The sequence below is a fragment of the Varanus komodoensis genome, unplaced genomic scaffold (assembly GCF_004798865.1).
Source record: "Varanus komodoensis strain SLA01 unplaced genomic scaffold, ASM479886v1 scaffold96, whole genome shotgun sequence".
In the NCBI taxonomy this organism is placed as follows: domain Eukaryota; kingdom Metazoa; phylum Chordata; class Lepidosauria; order Squamata; family Varanidae; genus Varanus; species Varanus komodoensis.
Genome location: NW_025336664.1, coordinates 1,613,819 through 1,634,630, shown reverse-complemented (window position 1 = coordinate 1,634,630; position 20,812 = coordinate 1,613,819). Strand labels below are relative to the sequence as shown.

The window sequence follows — 20,812 nt, the reverse complement described above, 5'->3', positions numbered from 1 at the left end:
AGGGTTCATTCATGATTCTAAGCTGGGAGATTTCTATCAGCTCCTCCATTTGCGTACTCAGAAGGAATCACCCCCTTTAAAAGCAAGCCTACTTGAAATATAGATGAGAGGCCCTGGGAAATGTTAATAGAGAAATAATCCCGTTTCCAGCTGTGAGCAAATCAAATATTGTCCTCTAATTCTAAACAGGCAGGTGGTCCCTACAGCCCCTCCAGCTGGAGAAGGTGCTTAGTTTCCTATTACCCCTAAAGGACTGATTTGAGGAGGAGACGAACTCCTAGCTAAAACAGCTTAAAAGACCATCTGGAGGTACAAGCTACCACACACTCACACAAACCTTGGGCTCGGTCATGCATGGGCACAGTCTCCTCCATAATGTGTTCCCTGTCCTCAGGGATGTATTTTCACACAGAAAAATGAACACCCGTTTTACATTCTGTAAGATGCATGATTAGGGATAGATTACAATGTGATGGATCGTGATACAGTTGTACTTGGCTCACAGCTATAGGAAATGCCACAGATGAGCTGCAGGTTCTCCTAGGTCAGGGCTGGACAGACATCTGTTCTGTCCTGTTTGCTGAGAGTTCTGTTCTGATTTTTAGGGTCTTTGAACTCAAATCTGGAGATCCACCAGACAGAGGCGGTGGCAAAATAATGGTTGTGGTGAGGAGCAGCAAGATAACACTCCTTGTATTTAAGAAAATGCTTTGCCCAGGAGCTTGCTTTCAGTGCCACAGCTAAGCTAGCAGTCCAGTTACACAAAGATCCACTCTTGGTTTCCTGCCCAAGCTTTTCTTCCATCTCAGCAGCCTGGCTTTAGAGGATGGATGGGGTCCCACCATGCTGTTAAGCCACCCTTGAAGATTTGCTGCAAATCGCCTAGAGCTCTGCTGGTGGGTTTTGATTGCCTTCAGCTCACCTCTGGCTTAGGACATATTCTGCAGGGTTTAACCCAAAGGTATCCCTGAGGCTAAGTGGGCAGCTTAGGTGGTGAAGGTTTCTTAAATGTCTGAACCAACCATTTCAGGCACTGAGCAATTTATACTGCAATTCCCTCTTTGGCTGTGGGACTAGCAGTCTATGTTCCACTTAAGCTTGACCTCAACTTCCTCCTCAGCATCAGGAGGGCCAGCACCATACTCAGAGCCCAGCATGTATCAAACACGACATGGCAGAGAGCATCTGAATATATTATCAATACCTGTAGCTTAGACTTCTCTTGCTCCTCAAAGAAAGGCACATTAATAGGCAAATATAGCAAAGATGGTTTTGAACCTGCTCGATCAGCTCTTCCAGAGAAGAACTTGAGGGTGCTGATCAGCAGATGAGTGAGGAAATGGACTGACCATCTCTGGGTCCAACCTAACAAAATCCCGTGCTGGAAACCATTCCGTGCAGAGAAGGAGCTTGCTTCAGGCTGAGCCAGCCCAGAAGTTGCTGAAAACAGTGGTCCAGCACCTCAGCCTCTAGTGCAGCCATCACGGTCAGTGAGGAGGCAACGGCCATCAGCAATGGGAGAAGAGACCACGGCATGTGACAGCACGCGGGGAAGGTTCCGGTGGGCTTCAGATGAGACTGAAAGATGGAGTGCCGGTGGGTGTGCAGTGAAGGGAAATATGCCACACGACATGCGGCCGAGTTCTCTGGCCTAGTGCCCGCCAGGTGTTTTGGTCTACACTTCCCAGTGGCCATGGTGCCTGGGGCTGGTGGAGTGTTGAAAGGCAAGACAGCTGGAGGGAACATTGTTGAAGAAGACACTTACCGAAAAAGAGGAAGTCCCGCTCCCAGATAAGTGTGCACACAACAGCAATAAGTAACAAGTACACAAGCATGAGGGGAGAAATAGATGAAGACAGGAACGACACCACAATCATTTTCAAGGTTTATTTAAAGGTTTCTTCTGACATTTGGACTCTAGTTCAGGCCTCAGAATATCTTGGGCAGCAGTGATTCCAAGTCAAAAATCCCAAACTTAATGTTGTTGGCCAGTCCATATTAGTGACTGCAACCATCCATATCACTAGTGCAATTAACTAGTTCAAGGTAAGGGCTAAGATTCTCCTATGCAGGCTCTGGGCACCCTTTAACTATGAAAGGATGAACCTTGCCAAATACTATGCTAGAACCTGAATGCAAATCACAGCCTATATCCTATACACTAAACAATACAGAGCTGGGGGTACGTTTTCTTTTATGAAGAAGCAGCCTACAGAAGCCAGCTAGTATCATACTCTAGCTATTCTCCTCTTGGAAAGCACATACACCACCATGTAGAATTCAAAGATATTCTGCATTTCCAGTTTAATACGGATGGACAGAGAACAAAAAGAGGCAGAAGATCATCCACGTCAATCACAAACATTTTGATATGATATCCACTATCAGGCATTAAATCATGCTGCAGTGTCTAGCCCTCTGCAGAACTGCATTTCCTGAATCAATGCTATCCAGTTAAGGATTTGAGGCGGAGGTCGTTAACAAGCAAGTACTGAAGAAATAAATGACACAGGGCAGTCCCTGATCCTGCTCTGCTGACAAGTTCAGGCCGAGGAATTATCCACTAGACAGCAAGTTAAGTTTGTAAAGTCACATACAATTTGGCACACTTGTTCTGACACAGAGAATTTTATGAATAGATAAAGTATCACCTTACCTAACAATAAGAAATGTTTAAAAGTGGGAGGGAAGCTTTTATATACAGAAAACAGATCAAGATTTTTAGCCATCTCTTTGCCAAAGCTCAAGAACATGATTATTAAGCCCATCACCTAAGGTTGCCTTAACTACACTGGGATATGCTGGGAACTATGATCAAGGAATCACAACTTGGTTGAAAAATTATAGTTTGTTTAGCAAGTATGTTAGTGCCTGCTATATAGCACACTCATGATTGCGCTATGGAAGTTTGACCATGATTAGCTTTGCTGAGAGAGAACAGATTTCTCTCACTATTGAAACACAGAGTTGCGGTTTGAGTACTGGCAGGCCGACTGAATACAAGGTTTGGATCAGAGCCGGCCCTGCCACTGGGCAGAGAGTGATGGCTTTCTCAGGTAACAAACGATGTGGGCAAGGAGCGAGCGTTCAGAGGCCGAAGTGTGGTTGGCTGTGAACCCAAGCTAGACCACAGCCCTCAAGAGAACACAGACCCATCACTAGAATCAAAAGGTTTCAGTGCCAGCCCAATCATTCTACTCACAAAAGGGGGAGATACCATTTGTGCTTCACTTCAAGCAGCCGCATAGCCTGAGTCAAGTCCCCACTCAACTGCAATGCTCTGCCACACAAACGCTCTCCAACTGCAAAGAGAAGCTTTGTCCAATCCATTTATCTGACACAAACTCAGCAAAGAAACTAAGAAGGACACCTGTTTTCCTAGAATGACAAACTGAATGTGGAATTGTTACTGTAGTCATGGTTATGATGGAGTGTGAAATTCAAGTCTATGGGAGTGTGCCAGAGCTGAAGGATAATTCTGTGAATCTTCTTGTGTAATATAAAATATGCCAACTACTGCAGTTGGTTGATTTCAGTGCAGTCCTATGCATGTTTAGTCAGGAAGAAAAAAGACCTACGACTCCCAACTCTCCCCAGCCAGCCATATTTTCGTTCTAAACATGCAAAGGATTGTGCCTTTAGGCTAACCCTCTCCCAGCATTCTTGACCATTACCCATGCTGGGTAGGTCTGATGGAACTTGAAGCCCAAAACACCTTGGAGAGTGCCAGGTTGGGGACAACCGATTTAGTCAATGGGGAAGAAACACACAGCATTCACCATTCCAGCTGCTGCTCCTAAAAATGCATTTTGTGTGGAACGAGTTGTCATGAACCGGCTACATAAGTCCTTAGAATCCACAAATTTCAACCAATTCATGCATTCCAAGCTTTGGTTGCATGTTAACAGCTGAACTTTGGAATAAAATCAGAGGGCTCTATCCAGTGTTAGCCCTACATACAGTGGTCTATGGAAATGAATGGATGTTAGACCCATTCAAATGAATGGGCCATGACTAATCTATCTCCAAATAGGATGCAGTACAGAGTGCCATTCACAGTTGTGATCGCCTGTACAATTTGTTTCCTACCCCACCCTACCACTCAGCTCCACCCACTTGTGCCAACACAAGCTGTATTTATCTTCCGAGTTTAGTCACTTGATCCCCAGTTTACTGGAAGCAAGACTCATAGAACTCAATGGGACTAACTTTTGAATAGCCACGTACAGGATTCTGCTGCTCATAACCATATTGCAGCACATGCAAAATATTAGACTAGATAACTACGTGATGAGAAATCGTCCATCACAGATTGTTCGACATGTTGTGGCAGCCAGTCTTCTTTTGCCGCAGGAATTTCCGCTTTGTCAATAACAGGTGCTCAGAATGACTTAACTGTAGCTCTGCACATAAGAAGATGCATCTAAATAATTCCAGAAGCCATAAAGGCCTTACAATGCAAATACTCATCTGCCCTACATATGCAAACAGAAATTTGCTTCCATACATGGCTTTCTTCTGGGATCTTAGTGTAAATTTCATTAAAAAAATAACTAGACCTTTCCACACATAAAAATCGGTAAGAAATTGGTTTTTGAATGCAACAGAAGAAGGGGAACATGCTAAGCATCCTATTCTACAAACAGATTGATTGATTGATTGATTGATTGATTGATTTTTGGATTTATATCGTGCCTTTTTCCTACAAAGGGCTCAAGGCAGCTTACATCATTCTCCTCCTCCATCTTATCCCCACAACAACAACCTTGTGAGGTAGGTTGGGCTGAGAGTCTGTGACTGGCCCAAAGTCACCCAGTCGGCTCCATGGCTGAGCGGGGACTAGAACCCAGATCGCCTGAGTCCCAGACCCATGCTCTTAACCACTACGCCACACTGGCTCTCCAGATCCAAGAAATGCAATTTTTATTCCCCTAAAATTCATTCACATGAACAAGTAAAAATGGAACATGTTAAAAGAGATGTAGAACTAAATCATTCTCATCCATCCCAGCGTTGAACAACACTGCAGCCAGAGCATCAGGGAGGTAGCAAGGAATGCAGGTCACAATCCACATCAAGCAACTTTGTACAAGGCAGCAGACAACGATCTACTCTGAAAAGCTGTTCATTGCTTTCCTCAACAAATAGATCAATCAGTAATGACGCTGATCCATGACAGCAGTCCATAGCGACCCTTCTTAGACCAGTGCCTACTCCTGACTAGGAACAACCCTTGTAAACTAATGGATCATGTATATTACCATTAGTGGAAAAGGAGGAGAAAAAATTGCTGCTGCCACAGAAATGGCTACCTGTATATGACAGGTGTAAAACTACAAATATAACCCAACTGCCTGTAAGTCCTCACAGAAGCCTAAGAATTCTAATTCTGGCAGGGAACCAGGGAACTCCAGTCTCAATTTGTAAAGCCCCCTCTGAATTAGTGGCAGGCAAGCTGGGTCCCTCCGTATGCCTTGGGCAACAACTCTCCTCAGCTCCAGCCAGCATGGCCAACGGGAAGGAGTCGCAGGAGTTGTAGACCAAAACAACAGAAAGATTCCAGGTTGCTTACCCCTCGCCTAGACTACAGTTACCTTGGAGTAGTCCACGGGCACAAGATGCGTGCAGTACGCATCCAGCGATGCAAGGCAACCTGCAGCTGCCACCAGCCAAATGTGGAAACGTACAGATTTCAAGACGGAGTCCTGTACGCTGAGCGGACCGTTCCACCTGGAGCTCAGCTGGGATGGCTCCTTCACACAAGCGGGATGTCATGAACATCCTAAATTATGTCAGATGTGTGCCGAGTGTGACCTAGAGGTGCCCCTGGCCAGAAACGGGCAGGGATCCTTATCCTAAGATTTACAACACAAAGTCCATTTAGGAGCCTTTCTAACTACATAAAGGGCTACAGCCGGCCTTCCCCAACCTGGTGGCCTTCAGAGGCATTTGGACAGCGACTCACAGAATTCCCATCCAGCAGGGCCATTGACTAGGAATTCTGGGTATTGCAGTCAAAGCATGCCTGGGTTGGGAAAGGCTGGTACACTAAAGAAGATGAGAAATAGCAGCTTTAGAGGAACATGTCTTTTCCAAACTGCACTTCCAACACCAGCCTTCTTTTAAATGGAAGTAGGAAGATATCCTCTGCCACAGTTTAAAAGCTAACAGAGCTTAACCTTTTAGAGATGCAAAGCTAGAGGAAAAAATATAACACAGGCAGCAGGGCTGTTTGTAGACCTGGGCCCATGGGCTCTTGGCCTCAGATTGATTTTCTAGCTGCCCAGGAGCACCCATTGCTGCCAAGAGGATTTTCCTCTCCTTAACTTCCATGCAGGGGCAATTTTCAAGGAGGAACACAACTGAGAAGGGTTAATTGACCCTATTTCCATATTCTAGAACCCTCCATTGAATTCCTTCTGTGTGGCAATTATGCTTGGGAGAAGGAACACACCTTTCACTGCTCCTGATGGAAGCTTCCTACTGTCCCCAAGTTTAATTTCATGGGATGTAGGGTGGGGTAAAAGAGCTCATGCAAACACATACCAGCCAGACCTTCTTGTGCATTTTTTCAGACCATTTTCACAACCACTGCAAATTAACTGCAACTGAAGAACAACTGACTTAGTATCTTCCTACCCAAAAATCAACCTAAGTATTTTAATTGATGTGCTGCACCTTCTCTAATTTAAAAAAAAATATATCCTACCAATTATTTATAAACTAGCATATATAAATTTTAATCATGTTTATGTTCTATGGACCTGGGACCTCAATCTTTTTGTTTCCCCAATAGGAATATTAATATAAATGATCCTGAATCTTTTTATTCCCCTGCAACAATTAATATTAATATATTAGTATTAATACATGTGACCCTTCATGCAAAGATATGATCCCGTGCCTTACATATTTTACACACACATACCCTCTGACTTTTCCACATTTTGGTGTGTTACAACCAGGCATGAAAATGAATTTAATTGGCATTGTTGCTATTTCATGTACACAAGATACTCCACACCGTGAATGTACAAAATATTTTTATTGTGGCACAAAAGTTATATTAAAAAACCTACTGTGGCAGCTGCATCAGTGTTGGCCACACCAGTCAATACTCAGTCAAAGCGCCTTTGGAAGCAGTTACAGCTGGGGTTTTTTAATGCAACTTTTATAGCACCTCACTGGTGCCGCTGCACAACTTTATCCTGCAATTTGCTTTGATAGTACATTCTTCTTCTCGATGTTCTTTGTTTAGATCTGCCCTCCATCAAACTCTGGGGCCTTCCAGAAGCAATTTATCTGAGAACATGTGCACTGTATTTGCACACAGGTGGAAATACAACTACTCGACTACTTACAATATGCCACTTCTGGCAGCTGTGAGATGCACCAGAGCTTATTCCGGTCTGTCACAGCAAAGGGAGTGGATACTCATGCAGCCAACAGGCGTCACATTATTGTTGTTTACTTCTGTGCCTCAGTGATGTTTTTGCACATCCACAGTGCCTAGTATCTTGCCTATGTGAACTAGTAACCATTCCTAACACATTCCATTGGAATTCCAGGTTGTAACAGAATAAAATGTGGAAACGGGGAAGCAAATACTTCTGCAAGGCACTGTAGTGGTACAGTCGAGTATAGGAAGATGCCCTGGTCCCTCCTCAAGGTATGGATTGCCATTCAGGGCCAGTTGTCACAATCACTTCTAGCAGGCATGGTAGTTGCTGTAACTGCTGAATTTCTTGGCATTGGCGACTTTAGTGTGAGATGAAAGAATATGCCAAACTCTACAAACATGAGCCAAGACCCAGCAAACAACTTAAAGCTTGGCAAAATTTTGCCTTTTGTCTTCTGAATTAGACTCTTATTCCAAATCATACTATTTCTGAAATGTTCAATTTAAAAAACTAAGCCGGCGATATGGAACAGAGACTTGCCTTCCTGAGCAAAACAGTCAAAATTCTGTTTGGCTCACCGAAACTACCTTGGCCCCACCAAAGCCAAATCAAGGGGTTTCCCATGTGTATTGTGATCCGCTATGCATGCCGCATCACTGCCTGTTGGCTGGACACTGTGTAGGGGTAACTCTTTACTACAGGCAAGTCCAAAGCTCCTTTGAATGTATGGACCTTGAGTTGTCTCCATCGGTTGTATCACACCCACTGAAATGCATGGGATGCAAGCTGGAACGATACAGAGTACAACCCCTTGTTGTGCAGCTCTTGGCCATTGCCACCTGGCATGGTGCTGCAAGAGGCACTTTGACTGAGCCCAGTATGCTAATTAGGAAGTCCATGATCTGGCTGGTGGGACACAAAAGCACCCCATGGCTTAATCACACGCAGGGCTGTTGCATCATGCTGCGGTCTGCCAGGAAGCAGCGGTTGTGGAGGGTTAGCCAATCATCAGATAACCCATGGCTTCTCTGAGGGCTGTCTACAAGCTGCAGCAAGTAGGGCCTCGTGGGCACCATACAGAAAATAGCGCCTGGAAGCACCTGGCACAAAACAGCCTTTGTGGGTAAATTAAGACATGGTCGGCTGTTGTGACGTGCAAACAGCTTCAGCACATAAGCAGAATGTGGGCTCAGCCTTCGTGTGGTTTGGCAGTGCAGTGCCAGGGGAAGCTTGCAAAGTGGCTTCCATGCTGGAAGCTGTTTGGAAAATCTGCTCTGGGACTGAAATAGAAAGGGAAGGGAGTGAGGGACAGCAGATGCACATTGCAAGGAAGCTGATGTAGTTTATAGCTTGCTTTACCCCTCCAAAAACATTTTTTAAAAACTTAAATCATACATGGCTTGGGAGCATTCTTGTCACAGCTTTGTTAAAAGCATGAGCAGAACTTAATATTTCTTCCTCGACACCTTCCTGGAACGTGTATATTTTAGTTTCCATCCGTGACCCTGTCATGTTCATCCAAAATGGAAACTATTCAATATGTATTGAAGGGTTTAGCACGGTCTGGGTAAAAGTGATGCCCTCTAACCTCATTGACTGAGCAGGGGATCACAGCATGCCTTGGCAGACTGGAGCTGTGATGATGCTAATGCCTTCCAGTTCATAAGGTATCCAAAGTCAATGGCCTGGCCATTTCTCATTCAGCCCCAAGGAACAGAATAGGATAAGTCACAGGAGATGAGGAAAATGCCAGCTATTCTGTGGTATTCCAGAATCCCAAAAGGCAAGGGGAAAGGATATAACACCAGCCAATTATTCCAAATACACAGGATTGCATGTGGAGTCCATACACAGGATTGTTCGGAAGCTACAACGGTTGAGAAAACTCTTGGGCCATATTCTGTAAAGCCTGTATTTTAGAACAGCTTCAAGAACAGCGTTCATTAAATACGATGCCTAGAGAGCATTTGCAGCTGTCTGCCATGCAAGCACCTCTGTTTTATTGCCTGCTTCTCAGAAGTGCATTCTGTGTAGGAAGCTCAGTGTTTGATGGCTCAGAGCTATTACAGACAAGGTCCATTGTCTTCCAACACCTATTTCCCTTTAGCCAGATGCAATTTGATCCATCAACATTGCTGCCAGAAAGCCAAAGGTTTTACCAAGTCCCACTGAACTTTGCAGTGAAAATAGCAACCTCAGCAACAGAGTTTACCAAAGAATCCTAGAACTGAGAACTTTGCACAAGTTCTACATTCCTTGAGTGGAAGTTTGTTTATCAATAATATCAGTCAGCAGACTTCTCTCTCTTCCCCCACCCCTTCTAGCCTGCTTCAATTTTTAATTCAATAAATTTTAAAGGAAAGATTGTACAACTTTTCCCATGACAGCATATATACCTGTTTTGGCTTGGTTACATACCTTTGAAATCATGCAGCAGCCAAGAGACATACAATGTCAATGAAAATCATGTGCATGCTCAGTTTTAGAGAAAAGCAACGCACACACCATCATGGGATTAAATGCTGAAACTGCTCACTTCCTCCCTGGAGATATGCTTCAGGGCTACAGGCATTTGGATGAAAATAGCAGCAAGACTACACTAAGTTCTGGAATAATCATTCTATGTTCTAAAAGAACCTTAAAGCAGGGGGCTAGACCTCATCCTATACAGACAGAGGCTGCCTATAAATGACAAGGTGACCACAATACACAGCATCACATTGGCTGATGATTCGCCTTATTCACATGCTGTTTCTTCACCTGTGTGACTGCTCAAATGTTGGGCCATTTAAGAGACCACTTCTGAAGAGATGCAAGTCATGAGGCAGTTCTTGGGGGTGGGGGGCATGTTTTATACCATTGCGCATGTCTGCCTGGGCTAGGCCTGTGGGGAGAGAAGGGCAGATAAGACAAACCATCATTGTCCTGTGTTTTGGGAGAAAAGAAAGGACAAGAAGCTGCTAGTGACTGGGTGCAGCAATTACTCTGTGCCTGCCCTTGTTTGTTTCTTAAAACAGTCCAAATGGGATATTTTACATCTAAAAGGCTGACAGTTATTAGTTGACTTTAAGTTGCTTCATTCCACTAATCATGACTGCCTGGGTACCAAGAGGTGGGGAAAAGCAGCGTATTCAGGACCCCTCATTTACTACCAGGTAATCTTAAGCATCACTGCCCTTCTGGGACACTTTCAGTAGGAGCATCACTTAAGGTAGGCTTGTGCCTGCTATTAGTCATCATCCACTGCAAGACCAGAGTGACATCCTGTTTACAAGCTGGGCCAAGATATGCTCTCCCCCCACCTCTCTCTCTCTCTCTCTCTCTCTCTCTCTCTCTCACACACACACACACACACACACACGTAAAGGTGCACATGATACTCAAGCCCAGTCGTGTTATTTTGGCACCCCAGGCACAAAATTCCACAAATGTCTTTCCCCATCCCACTGGCAGTAGAAATGCCACAGTAGAAAGTTAAACCATGAACAACAAACAACACGCTGCGCTTTCATGACCCCCGAAATCAGCCGCCTGAGGTATATACCTTAACTCTGCCTAATGGAAGGACTAGCCCTGAGCCTGTATTAAAGCAACCTTTTTTTAAAGAGGGTATGTATTTTCACCCAGTATTTACACATTTATTTATTTATTTAAAGCTCTTCTATACTGTTCTTTCAGCAAAAAAAGCTCTCAGAACGGTGTTTACAGAAGGTGTGTGAGAGCGCATGTGCACACATGAAAGGGCTCGCAATCCTGAATGTGTGCAAGGTTGGCAGGGGCATGAAGTGAAGGGTGCTGGGCACATGATGTCTCACGAGGGACATGAAATCCAGAGCATACTTTCTGTGTGCTGCCACAGGCCTAAGGACAGCCTGTATCGAGGTGCATGTTTCCCACACTCCGGGGGAAGTGTCAGGAAGCCTGTTTTGGCTGTCATGCGTTCTCAGTCGAGCACGGAATTTTCTTTTGTTTTTATGTCTACAAGCCGAGAGCTCGGCCATATCACCCCTGGCGTGCAAGTTCGAGGCTCGCAATGCTTATCTGATCATATTTACCCGTTCTTTAAAATTAGCTCACCCAGCTTGCTGTGCCAAGCCAACGATGGGCATCACTCAGCCAAAAGTTGTGCCTGCTTCCTGTTGAAACACTGACAGTGGATTAGCCTGCTTCCTTGGCAATGACTTCCATTGCGTAAGTCTTTCCATCTGCATATGGGCTTCTCCTGGTTTGGGGGCACACGTGAATTTCAGGAAGTGATCCCTCAAACAAGTTCAGTGAGCCCACAGGGTGCCAATGCTCTGGGGTATCTCTGACCTCCATCTTTGTCCCCTGGAAGGAGACCAAGAACCCCGGTTGCAAGTTCACAGCTGAATGAGCTGCCTGGCTTGGATGTTGTCAGTGATTCAATAAAATCATGCAGAAGGTTATTTACTGGCTTATTGCATTTCTAACCTGCCTCAGAAGCAAGGTTGTCTGGGTGAATTACAAACAGTTAAATTCTAAAGTGCCACAAACAGTTCAAAACAGATATAATGGGGTGGGTTCAGATGTTCTTCCTTGAATCTAACCTCAAGTGCCCTTCCTGCCATTTAAGCCTATTGACTTCTCCACTACCACTGAAAATAGAACTACTGTCTTCTGAGGCAACAGTGTAAATATTTGGAAGAGAATAAAATACACTTGTACCAAGCAAGAGGCTAAAACAAGTTTATGTGTATATAACAGGCATTTGTTTTTGCCCCTGGAGAATTAAAGGGATGGGCAAACATCAGGCATGTGGGATCTACTTCAGTGTCAGAATCTCAAGCCAGCCACCAGAGCCAGGTGCAAATTAGCAGCTGGGTTGAAAGGGAAAGAGCACTCTTAGGAGTAAGAGTACCTCTGAGCTCGTGCTCAGCCTGGGAATTTGTTTTCAATATCAGGACTGGGTTCGCATCCTGTCACCCTAAAGTCTGCTTCTGAATGTGCTCCCAAAGCTTTCATCCATCTCAACAACCTAATTTACAGAAGGGCTTGTTAACTGGTTTTCAGAATCAGACCCCCTTGATTCTCTACCAGTAGATTCTATCGACATTCTATCCATAGAAAATTCCAATCATGTTTTACCAATCCTCCTTCTCAAAAGAGGGCCCAAATAATGCTGCAGCCCGTGCCTGGAGGAAGGAGTGGCATGCATGGTGCCCAACGACAACCACTGCCAAAGAAAAGTAGGCAAATATGTATATATGTGGTATACATACATGTGTATGTATATGTACACATGTACATGATGTGAAATATAGATACTTTTTAAAGTGTGTGTGTATATGTGCATATATGTATATGTGTGTGTGTGTGTGTAAAATTTTTAAAGATACACACATTCATATATATCTACCTTGCTTTAAATTCGGTGCTTAGGTCCCTGGTTTACACCAGTTGCTAGGAAAGCTATAAAAAACGGTTGCGTTGGAGCAGACTCATGACCGAACAATTGCACCCTATTCCAGGGAATGGGGGCAGGGAAGTCACACAGCAGAGCGGAGCGGGTGCTGTCAGGCAGCAAGATAAATCACCTCTGCCTCCTGGGCAGGTGAGTCACTGAAGTGTAGAGGTAAGCCGAGAAGGGAATGCTAACCTCCTACACCTCACTAGAGGGTGCATGAAAATATATCCCAGTGAGAAGAAATTGCCGGGCTGAGAGAGAGGCTGACCAGAAACGGGATGTGTTGGCCACCCAATGAAAACAAAGTCTGATTATATACAGAAGAGAGCGGCTCAAGGCAACCACTGCAGTCCCGGTACGCAGAGAAAGAACCCAAGGTTAAGTTACAGAACACATGCATGTCCCCCTCCAGGGGCAAACGACCAGAAGGAAGAGGGCGAAAACAAAACGTGTGCTGGGGAGTGAGCACAAACCGCTGCCTTAGCTCCTGGAGCACGGCACGTGTAGCCACGCTAGAGCATAGGCATGGCCCCAGAAACTGGTGATCCATGCGACCTGGCCCATATCGTCAAGCACAAAGGAGGACCTGACCATCGCAGTACCCACGCGCGCGACTTTGGATCTTGCTACCGATGCAAAAAGCAGGTCGAAAAGGAGCCTTCACGTCCACATCTTCGAAGTCAAATGCAAAGAGGTCGATGCGCTTGCACGCTTTCCCTCCTCACAAGTAACCCCATAAGGCTTTGTGACCTTGCAGCCAGTGCTTCCATTCTATTATAAACGGAGGGGCAGGTTACCGCTGACACACTTTGTGCAACACATGACTTCGGTGCGCGTGTTTCCCCCCCCCCCTTCAAAAACCGCCAAAGCCCCCGCGGTTTGGTTTTGGGGCTTGTTTTCCCTCTCCCCCCCCGCCCCGTTCTGCCCCCCCCCCCCCCCCCCCCCCACAAATGCCCCCCCCCCCCCCCCCCCCAGACCCGGGCGCAAGTCCGTGCCAGCGAGCTGCCTCCGCCGAGCGGGCGGGCTGCCTTGAAACCGCGCGGCGGTGGGTAGGCGCTGTTCCCTCGCCAATACAAGCACGGAAGTAACGGGTCCCGGAGGCAAAGCAATAAGGGGAGAGCCTCGAGATGCGAGGAGTGCGCGCAAGCGGCCTCGCGCACTCTCCCCTCTCCACTTCCTGCTTCCCAGCGCTCGGATTTCGCAAGGTCCTGCCCATGCATGATGCCCACTTCTGGAAGAGCTCGTGAAGGCGAGCGCGGGGGCCCTCACACGGGGCGGGAAAGAGTTCAGAGAGGATAGAGAGATCGCCGCTGCATCCTTGTCTTTCCAAGAAAGCACTCCCTCACCCCGCGCCGCCTTTTGCTATAAGGATGAAGAAGTCAATACCGCGCCTCCCGTTTCGTAAACGAGCTCCCCGAAGAACGCAAAGCAGCCGAGGGGTTATCCAAGTGACTTACCTCCAGCGCATCACCTACGACGAGCGGCGGGCAAAGAAGCCGCAATGACTGTATTCCATACATAGGAAGGCGGGAAGGGCACAAAACAGGTCACCGCCGCCCCCCGCCAAATACCTTCGGTGCCCAACATGGGGGGAGCTTCATTTCGTGACAGCGATAAAATAATTCAGAGCCGAGGAAGCCCGAGCGCACGTGTCTCGTGCGCCTCCCAACATCTTCCTCTTTTCCCTTAAAAAATAGACGCCTCTTCCCAATGGGGCGCTGCTGAAACATCCAAGGGGCATAAATCCAACGCAGGTTTATTTCCAAGGAGAAAATGTTTCTAGATAGCCGACGGTATATACTTCGCGGAGAGGAGGAGGCGGCGGCGGCGATGGGCAAGATCCAGCCATCGCTCTCCACCGCCGCCACTTAAACACTCGGGATCCTGCCGATATACAGGCACAGCACCTCCCAGTTTCTGTCTCCCACGATCTCTCTCCCTCTCTGGACCAAAGAGTAAAGAAAGGTCCCGTCAAAGCATCCGGAAGGGAAAGCACACAATATTCCCGAGCGGCTCTTTCCTCGCTCTCCTGCACAGCATATACCAAGTGGACCCACCAATCCTGAGCAGATCGCAACGCCGACCCTTTGAAGGGCGCCGGCTGCCGTCGCAGCAGCACCGGGATCCCTCCAGCCCGTTGCAGACCGCTTGAGGAGCTCGTCCCAGCCCGGGACGCTCCCACCACAGCAGCGCCAATCCAGCCAACCGCCTGCCTATTGCCTGTCCCGAGCCATTCCTGCGTTTATATATCCTGCGGCCGCACAGGCGCCAGAGAGCATCACGGGAATTGTAGTTTCCCCTTCTCCCGAGGCGGCGGCTGGTGCTGCCGCGGATGCGACAAAGCCTTTCTATTCCGCCAGGGACCGTGGCCGCTGGATACTGTAACGTGGCTGGATCCAGGCGAGCGTCGCCCCTCTGCCCAGAAGCGGCCTCAGCTTCGCCACAACCAGTGTCTGGAAAATTTGTGTGTGACTCAGAAGTCGTATGTTTGTTATAATTATATCCCTCCAGGCATCCCGGGACAATGCACGATTCTCGTCCTGCTCTCCATTTTAGCCTCACGGCATCCCTGTGAAGCAGGCTGGCTGAGAGTCTGTGATTACAGATTGCACTCTCTCTGGGCGGTCAGCTTGGCTCTTATCCTGTGTTTCTTTCTGTGTGCACCACTTAAGGCTTTGAACCACAGTCAAAACCTGCCTTGCTTGCACCCATGGGTGTGGGTGGCAGGTACCAGCATCCACTTAGGACACACACAATTTCCCACTGCTTCTGGCAGTTGGCTTAACACAGAAAATCCTTTCAGGAGGGTCCACAAGGCCTCCTGACTGTTGATGCCAGGAGCCCTTCATGCAAAGCACCCATCCAAGGCAGCCAAACTGTTAGGCCTTCTAGTTCAGGACTGTCTGCGCCCACAGTGCAGACCCTGGAACCACCTTTGGTCTGATCATACATTTGGGGACCTTCTCCTCTTCATCCTTCACTGTACCATTGTACAATGGTGGCCCCAACTCAACTGTTGATGACGACTACCAGCAGTGGCGCTCCTGCATCCCCATGGGAGAGGCCAGGCTTTGCACCTGGCGCTTTCTGCACGCAAAGCAAGTGCCGCTGCTTATTGGTTGCAGATAAAACCCAAAACACAGATTTCAGCAAGCAAAACTCCAAGTGGTGCTATGCCTGATATGTCGGGACACATGTATGGCTAGCCATGTCTCATTTTATTTGGCAGCCCAAATGGATGTTTGGTGAGCTGGTCATGCAAGTACCAATGAATGCTGGCTTTCACTGGACTTATGTGACATGAACAGAACTCCACATTCAGCTGTACAGTCCAAACTTGTGCACACCTTCTGAGAGGTCAGCCCAGTGGACTTCGGTGGGTGCCACTCACAAAAAAGTGCATAGAATTGCAGGCATCATGGATTCACTGCTCAGGTTGCCTTTTTCCCTGCACCAACAGTACAGTATAAATATTCAAATTATGTAGAAGCATCAGAACCCAACCGAAATTGGATCTGAGCTGTAACTCTAAACAGACTTACCTGAGGACAGACCTTTGAGGATGTTTTATCTTTCACTCTGACTTTATATTATTTTAATGCTGTTTTTACCAATTCCAGTAAGTATTTTCCTGTGTTTTAATTTTTAAACTGTAACCTTTTATATTACTTGATAGTATGAATGAAGGGCAGGCATAAATCTTAGAAATCAATTAACGAATTACAAGAGTAGAACTTACTTCTGAGTTACATGCACTGGATTGCTGGATTAAGCTAATGCGTAACCCAGCCCGAAAGTCTGGCTCTCTGACATGGGCTCAACATTGCTGCCAGTAATACTGATGTAACGCCATGCTGCATGATGCTCCATTAATGCACTGGCTTCAGCAAGTTACCAGATGGGAATGCCAGCCCCATTTACTTTGCTTTATTTTCTATCCATTTGCTTACAGAGAGAGAGTAAATACAAGGCAGGGATTAGCTAGCAGGGAGAAATAATGGCATCAAGTCTAGAAGTGACAGATGTTAATTTGATATTTGTAGTTCTTCTGGAAGGTTTTAGGTAATGCTTAGATGAGAATTCCTGTCACTCACCTGTTAAGCATTTTAATCCCTTCCAGACCTACTTCTCTAGCAGGCTTCCAAGATGGAAACTGAAGGAGATTTTTCTGCTCCATTGTAAACTGTAGGGAATATAAAATGGGCCTAGGAAGATCTGTAATCTTCAGTTTTGAAATCATGAAAGGAGCTGGTAGGTCTTTCCATAAAGAAATCAGATCACATGTGGCTAATGGTTGGATGAATTCAGAAGCAGGACTGGGAAAAATGGCTGCAGGAAGAGCCCACAGTCTTAGGCAGAAGAGGCATACAGACAGACGGACGGACGGACAGACTACAGCTCTTGTTGAGAGGGGAACCAAAGGAAAAATAGGCAGGGCTTCCTTGCTGGGATCCCAGGTCTTGGACCCACAAGCAATAGGCACAAAGACCTGGGGTAATGGCATCAGTGCTGCTCCCTATTGAATGTGTGAGGCTCAGGACAAGCCCACCCATCCCAAATAGCCACAGATGCACCTCAGCCACTCAATCCATCCCTGGAGCACTTACAGCCATCCCTGGAGCACCTCCACCCTGGGGCACCTGAAGAAGCCCATCTTCCTCAGAAACTCTTTTGTTTACTGATTGCCTTGAATTCCACCTTGAACCACCAGACTGCTGCCACTGTTATTATCTGACTTGGAAGGAAACCCTTCCCTGTATACCTGTGTTGGGCACATGTGCCCTTCTAGACATTGTTGGACTGCAATTCCCTCCATCCCTAGCTAGCAGAGCCAGTTTCCATAGCTCAGCAACTTCTGAAAGGCCACATGTTGCCAGTTCATGCCATACTTGTTCCCTCTGGGCATGAGGGATAAGGCAGAAGGCCAAGCTTTCATGCCACTTTGTAACAGCTGGGGATGATCAGTATCTCACTGCCCAAGGAAAAATTCCCAAGTTCTGGTGCTCCCCAGATGTTATGGGCTACAGTTCCCAGGATAATGGCTTCAGTGAATGGGGAAGGTTCCCTAAAATGGCGGCTTCCAGCTCTTAGGTGGCTAAACCAGCCTCTTCCAAGCAGCACCACTCGAGCTGTTGGTGTGCAACTCCTACCATGATGATGTCCCCTGGGAATGATGTGCATTTCAGTCCAATGCATCTGGACAACACCCGTTTGGGCCACTCCAAGCTAAACAGGCAGGGCATCTTTATACTGCATTGTATCTTTAAGCTGCACCAGGAGATCCAGGATTACCTGTGGATCCCATACAACAGACACCAGGCCTGGATTGATTTCACAGAGACCTCCTGGTTGAAGAGAATAAAAGATGCTTTGAATTGCTAATATGAGCCTGTGGCGAAACCAGCACTAATTCTTTGTATCTTAGGAACATCTGGTTAACATATCCTTGAGCCTGCAGGCACTTCTTTTCCCTTTTAAAAAACCATCCTTCATTTACCTGTTCCATACCTATCTTCTCTTGCTTGTTGGCGGCTCTCTTCTCTTCCAGCCCCACCCTCCAAGCACAGGGACCTGTTTAAATTATCAAAACCTTTACTTCTTTCAGCCCTCTCCTTCCCTCTCTCCCCCAAGCCCCCCCCCCATCTCAGCAGTGGTTAAGGAATGCGAAAGAGGAATGCTGTCCTCTCACAAGGAAGGGGAGGAGACTATTGCGTTAAAACAATGACTTTATGTTTCCAGCCAAAGCCATAGTCACGCAAGGCACTCTCTTGCTCATGCTCTTTCTCATATAAACAAACTTTTGAAAGCTTTTTAGCTCTCCATATATATGAAAAACATTCCAGTCACTGCAAATGGCCCGACAGTCACAACATTTAGAGCTGAGTTCAAATTCCTGTACATATAATTCTCCTTATACAAAGTGCTGTGTACACTAATGCCATTAGATGAATCGATGGGGGGGGTGGCTTTAGTTATCTCCCCCCCCCACCCCCAGCTCTGCAGAGAATCAGTACTATGCACCCATGGTATACACCTGCCTGCTACCTGTCAGGTTCTCTTCTGAACCAAGCCAAACAATCCACATGTGGAAACATTTTCCAGCTGCGGATCACTCTCACTGGACTGGGTGGGAAGTTGTTTTAATTGAAAGAAAAAAAACCTCCTCCTTTTCAGACCACATGCCACCAGATTGGGCTGAAAGCATTCATCAGTCTGTACAGTGAACTCATTCAACCCAGTTTTTAAAAGTGCTTTAATCAGAGCAGTTTCTTTTGAAGAGTGCTCAATGCCAACAATTTTATTGGAGCTACAGATTTAATACGAACTTGTAGAAGGGCAGTGGTGTTAACCTGTTGCTGAAAAAGGAACTGTGTGTCTTGCAGCATCTGAAAGCTTCCCGTATTTCTTGGGGCATTTGTCTGAGGAACACAGCAAGCTCTTCATACTGAGTTGGGCCATTGATCCAGCTAGCTCAGGACTGTACAGTGACCAGCCGCAGCTCTCCAGGATTTCAGACACAAGTTTGCCCAGCTTTCCCAGGAGATGCCAGGGATCCAAACTGGGCCTTTTGTTTACAGGGCATGAGTTCCACCACTGAGCTACAGCCCTTCTCTCTGTCTGAAGCCCACCTTATTTGGTACATGGTATAGTCATTCATGAGTACTTCTAGGGCAAGACAACACTGCCTATTTCAGCTTAGCACATTAGAGGGCTAAGGCTAATATAGCGGAATATAAGTTTAATTTATCTGTTTATTAATAAGATCCTACCAGTGGTGGATGCAGCAGAGGTCGCTGTTGGAAGGGCCTTATTCTTACTATTTTGTGGGTGACATCTACGTCCTTGGCTTAAATCAGCCATAAAGATGCAGGGTCTGACCATCTTGTAAAAGCCATTAATAGTTTTCTCCTTCATTAATTCATCCTTTCAAAAAATTCCAGCATGGTGGACCAACATAATGGAAGTAAGACTAGACAGTCCCAAGAAAGGGCTATGACCTAGTAGCAGATATCTGTAACACTAGTGGTGTGGACAGGACACAACACAACGTGGCATGTATGGAAAGGAGGTGCTCAAAATATGGCATTAACCGGTTGGGGGGCATGTACTGATTGGCTTCGGACATGGAGACTGGCAAGTGTCTCGAGGACTCTGAGTCCTCGAGACAAGGTCAAGCTCACCTGTGGAACAAAATTAAAACAGCAGCCCTAGTTCAGCTCTCTAGTTGATTTCTCTCCCACCCCCAGGCAAAGAGATCTCTCACTCAATTCTCTGGGCCTATTTAGACATGCTTTCCCCAGAAACTGGCCATCCCTTTCTACTTGTTACAAATGTTCCTGGCGGTATCACCACCCCTCCAGCCAGATGCATACACAACATACACAGCATGGTTTGTGTGCTGAGCACGGATGGCACATGTCCCCTCTACAGCAAGCTGTCTACAGTTAATTCGTTTTCTGCATGTCCATGGGAGCATTTCTTTCTTTCTTTCTTATTTGATTTTTCCTTCCAGTGTCTAACTCTCTTGGGCTTCTGTTGCTAACATAGGAAACTTCACAGATGTGTCTGCCTGATGCTCCACACACACACACACACACACACTTTTATTCCTGTATTAATAGCTGTGTTCCTCTGGCTGCTAATGAGGTTGCTTTTATAATTCCAGGAAAGGCTGAAGATCCACCCTCCCTCACTGCAGCCGTAAGCCACACTCTGCCACTACATATGGGTCTCTGTGGGAAGGAGCCTTATGCACTTACCAACATATGCACACGGAGTTTAGGCCAATTGGGATGCCCCCACACATGACGGCAGTAGCTAGCACTACTTGGGTATGATGGCAAATGCCTCTGTTGGAGCTTGTGGATGACCACCCTGGGCATGGGGCTTGCAAGAGTCGCCACACAACCCCCTCAGAATTACAGAGGATGTGTGAGACTAGTGTACCTCCTTGGCCCATTTCTGTATGCATTTTTTGGAAGAGGCA

The 20,812-nt window shown here is 46.6% G+C and overlaps 1 long non-coding RNA gene across 1 annotated transcript in view; it reads right to left on the bottom strand.

The window, feature by feature from the left end:
- LOC123017546 overlaps positions 1-14,983 on the bottom strand; it is a 123,382-nt gene extending 108,399 nt beyond the window's left edge. The window contains exon 1 of the long non-coding RNA XR_006413628.1: positions 14,283-14,983. This is a non-coding gene — a long non-coding RNA (uncharacterized LOC123017546). The remainder of the gene's footprint in view (positions 1-14,282) is intronic.
- Positions 14,984-20,812: the final 5,829 nt, after the last annotated feature.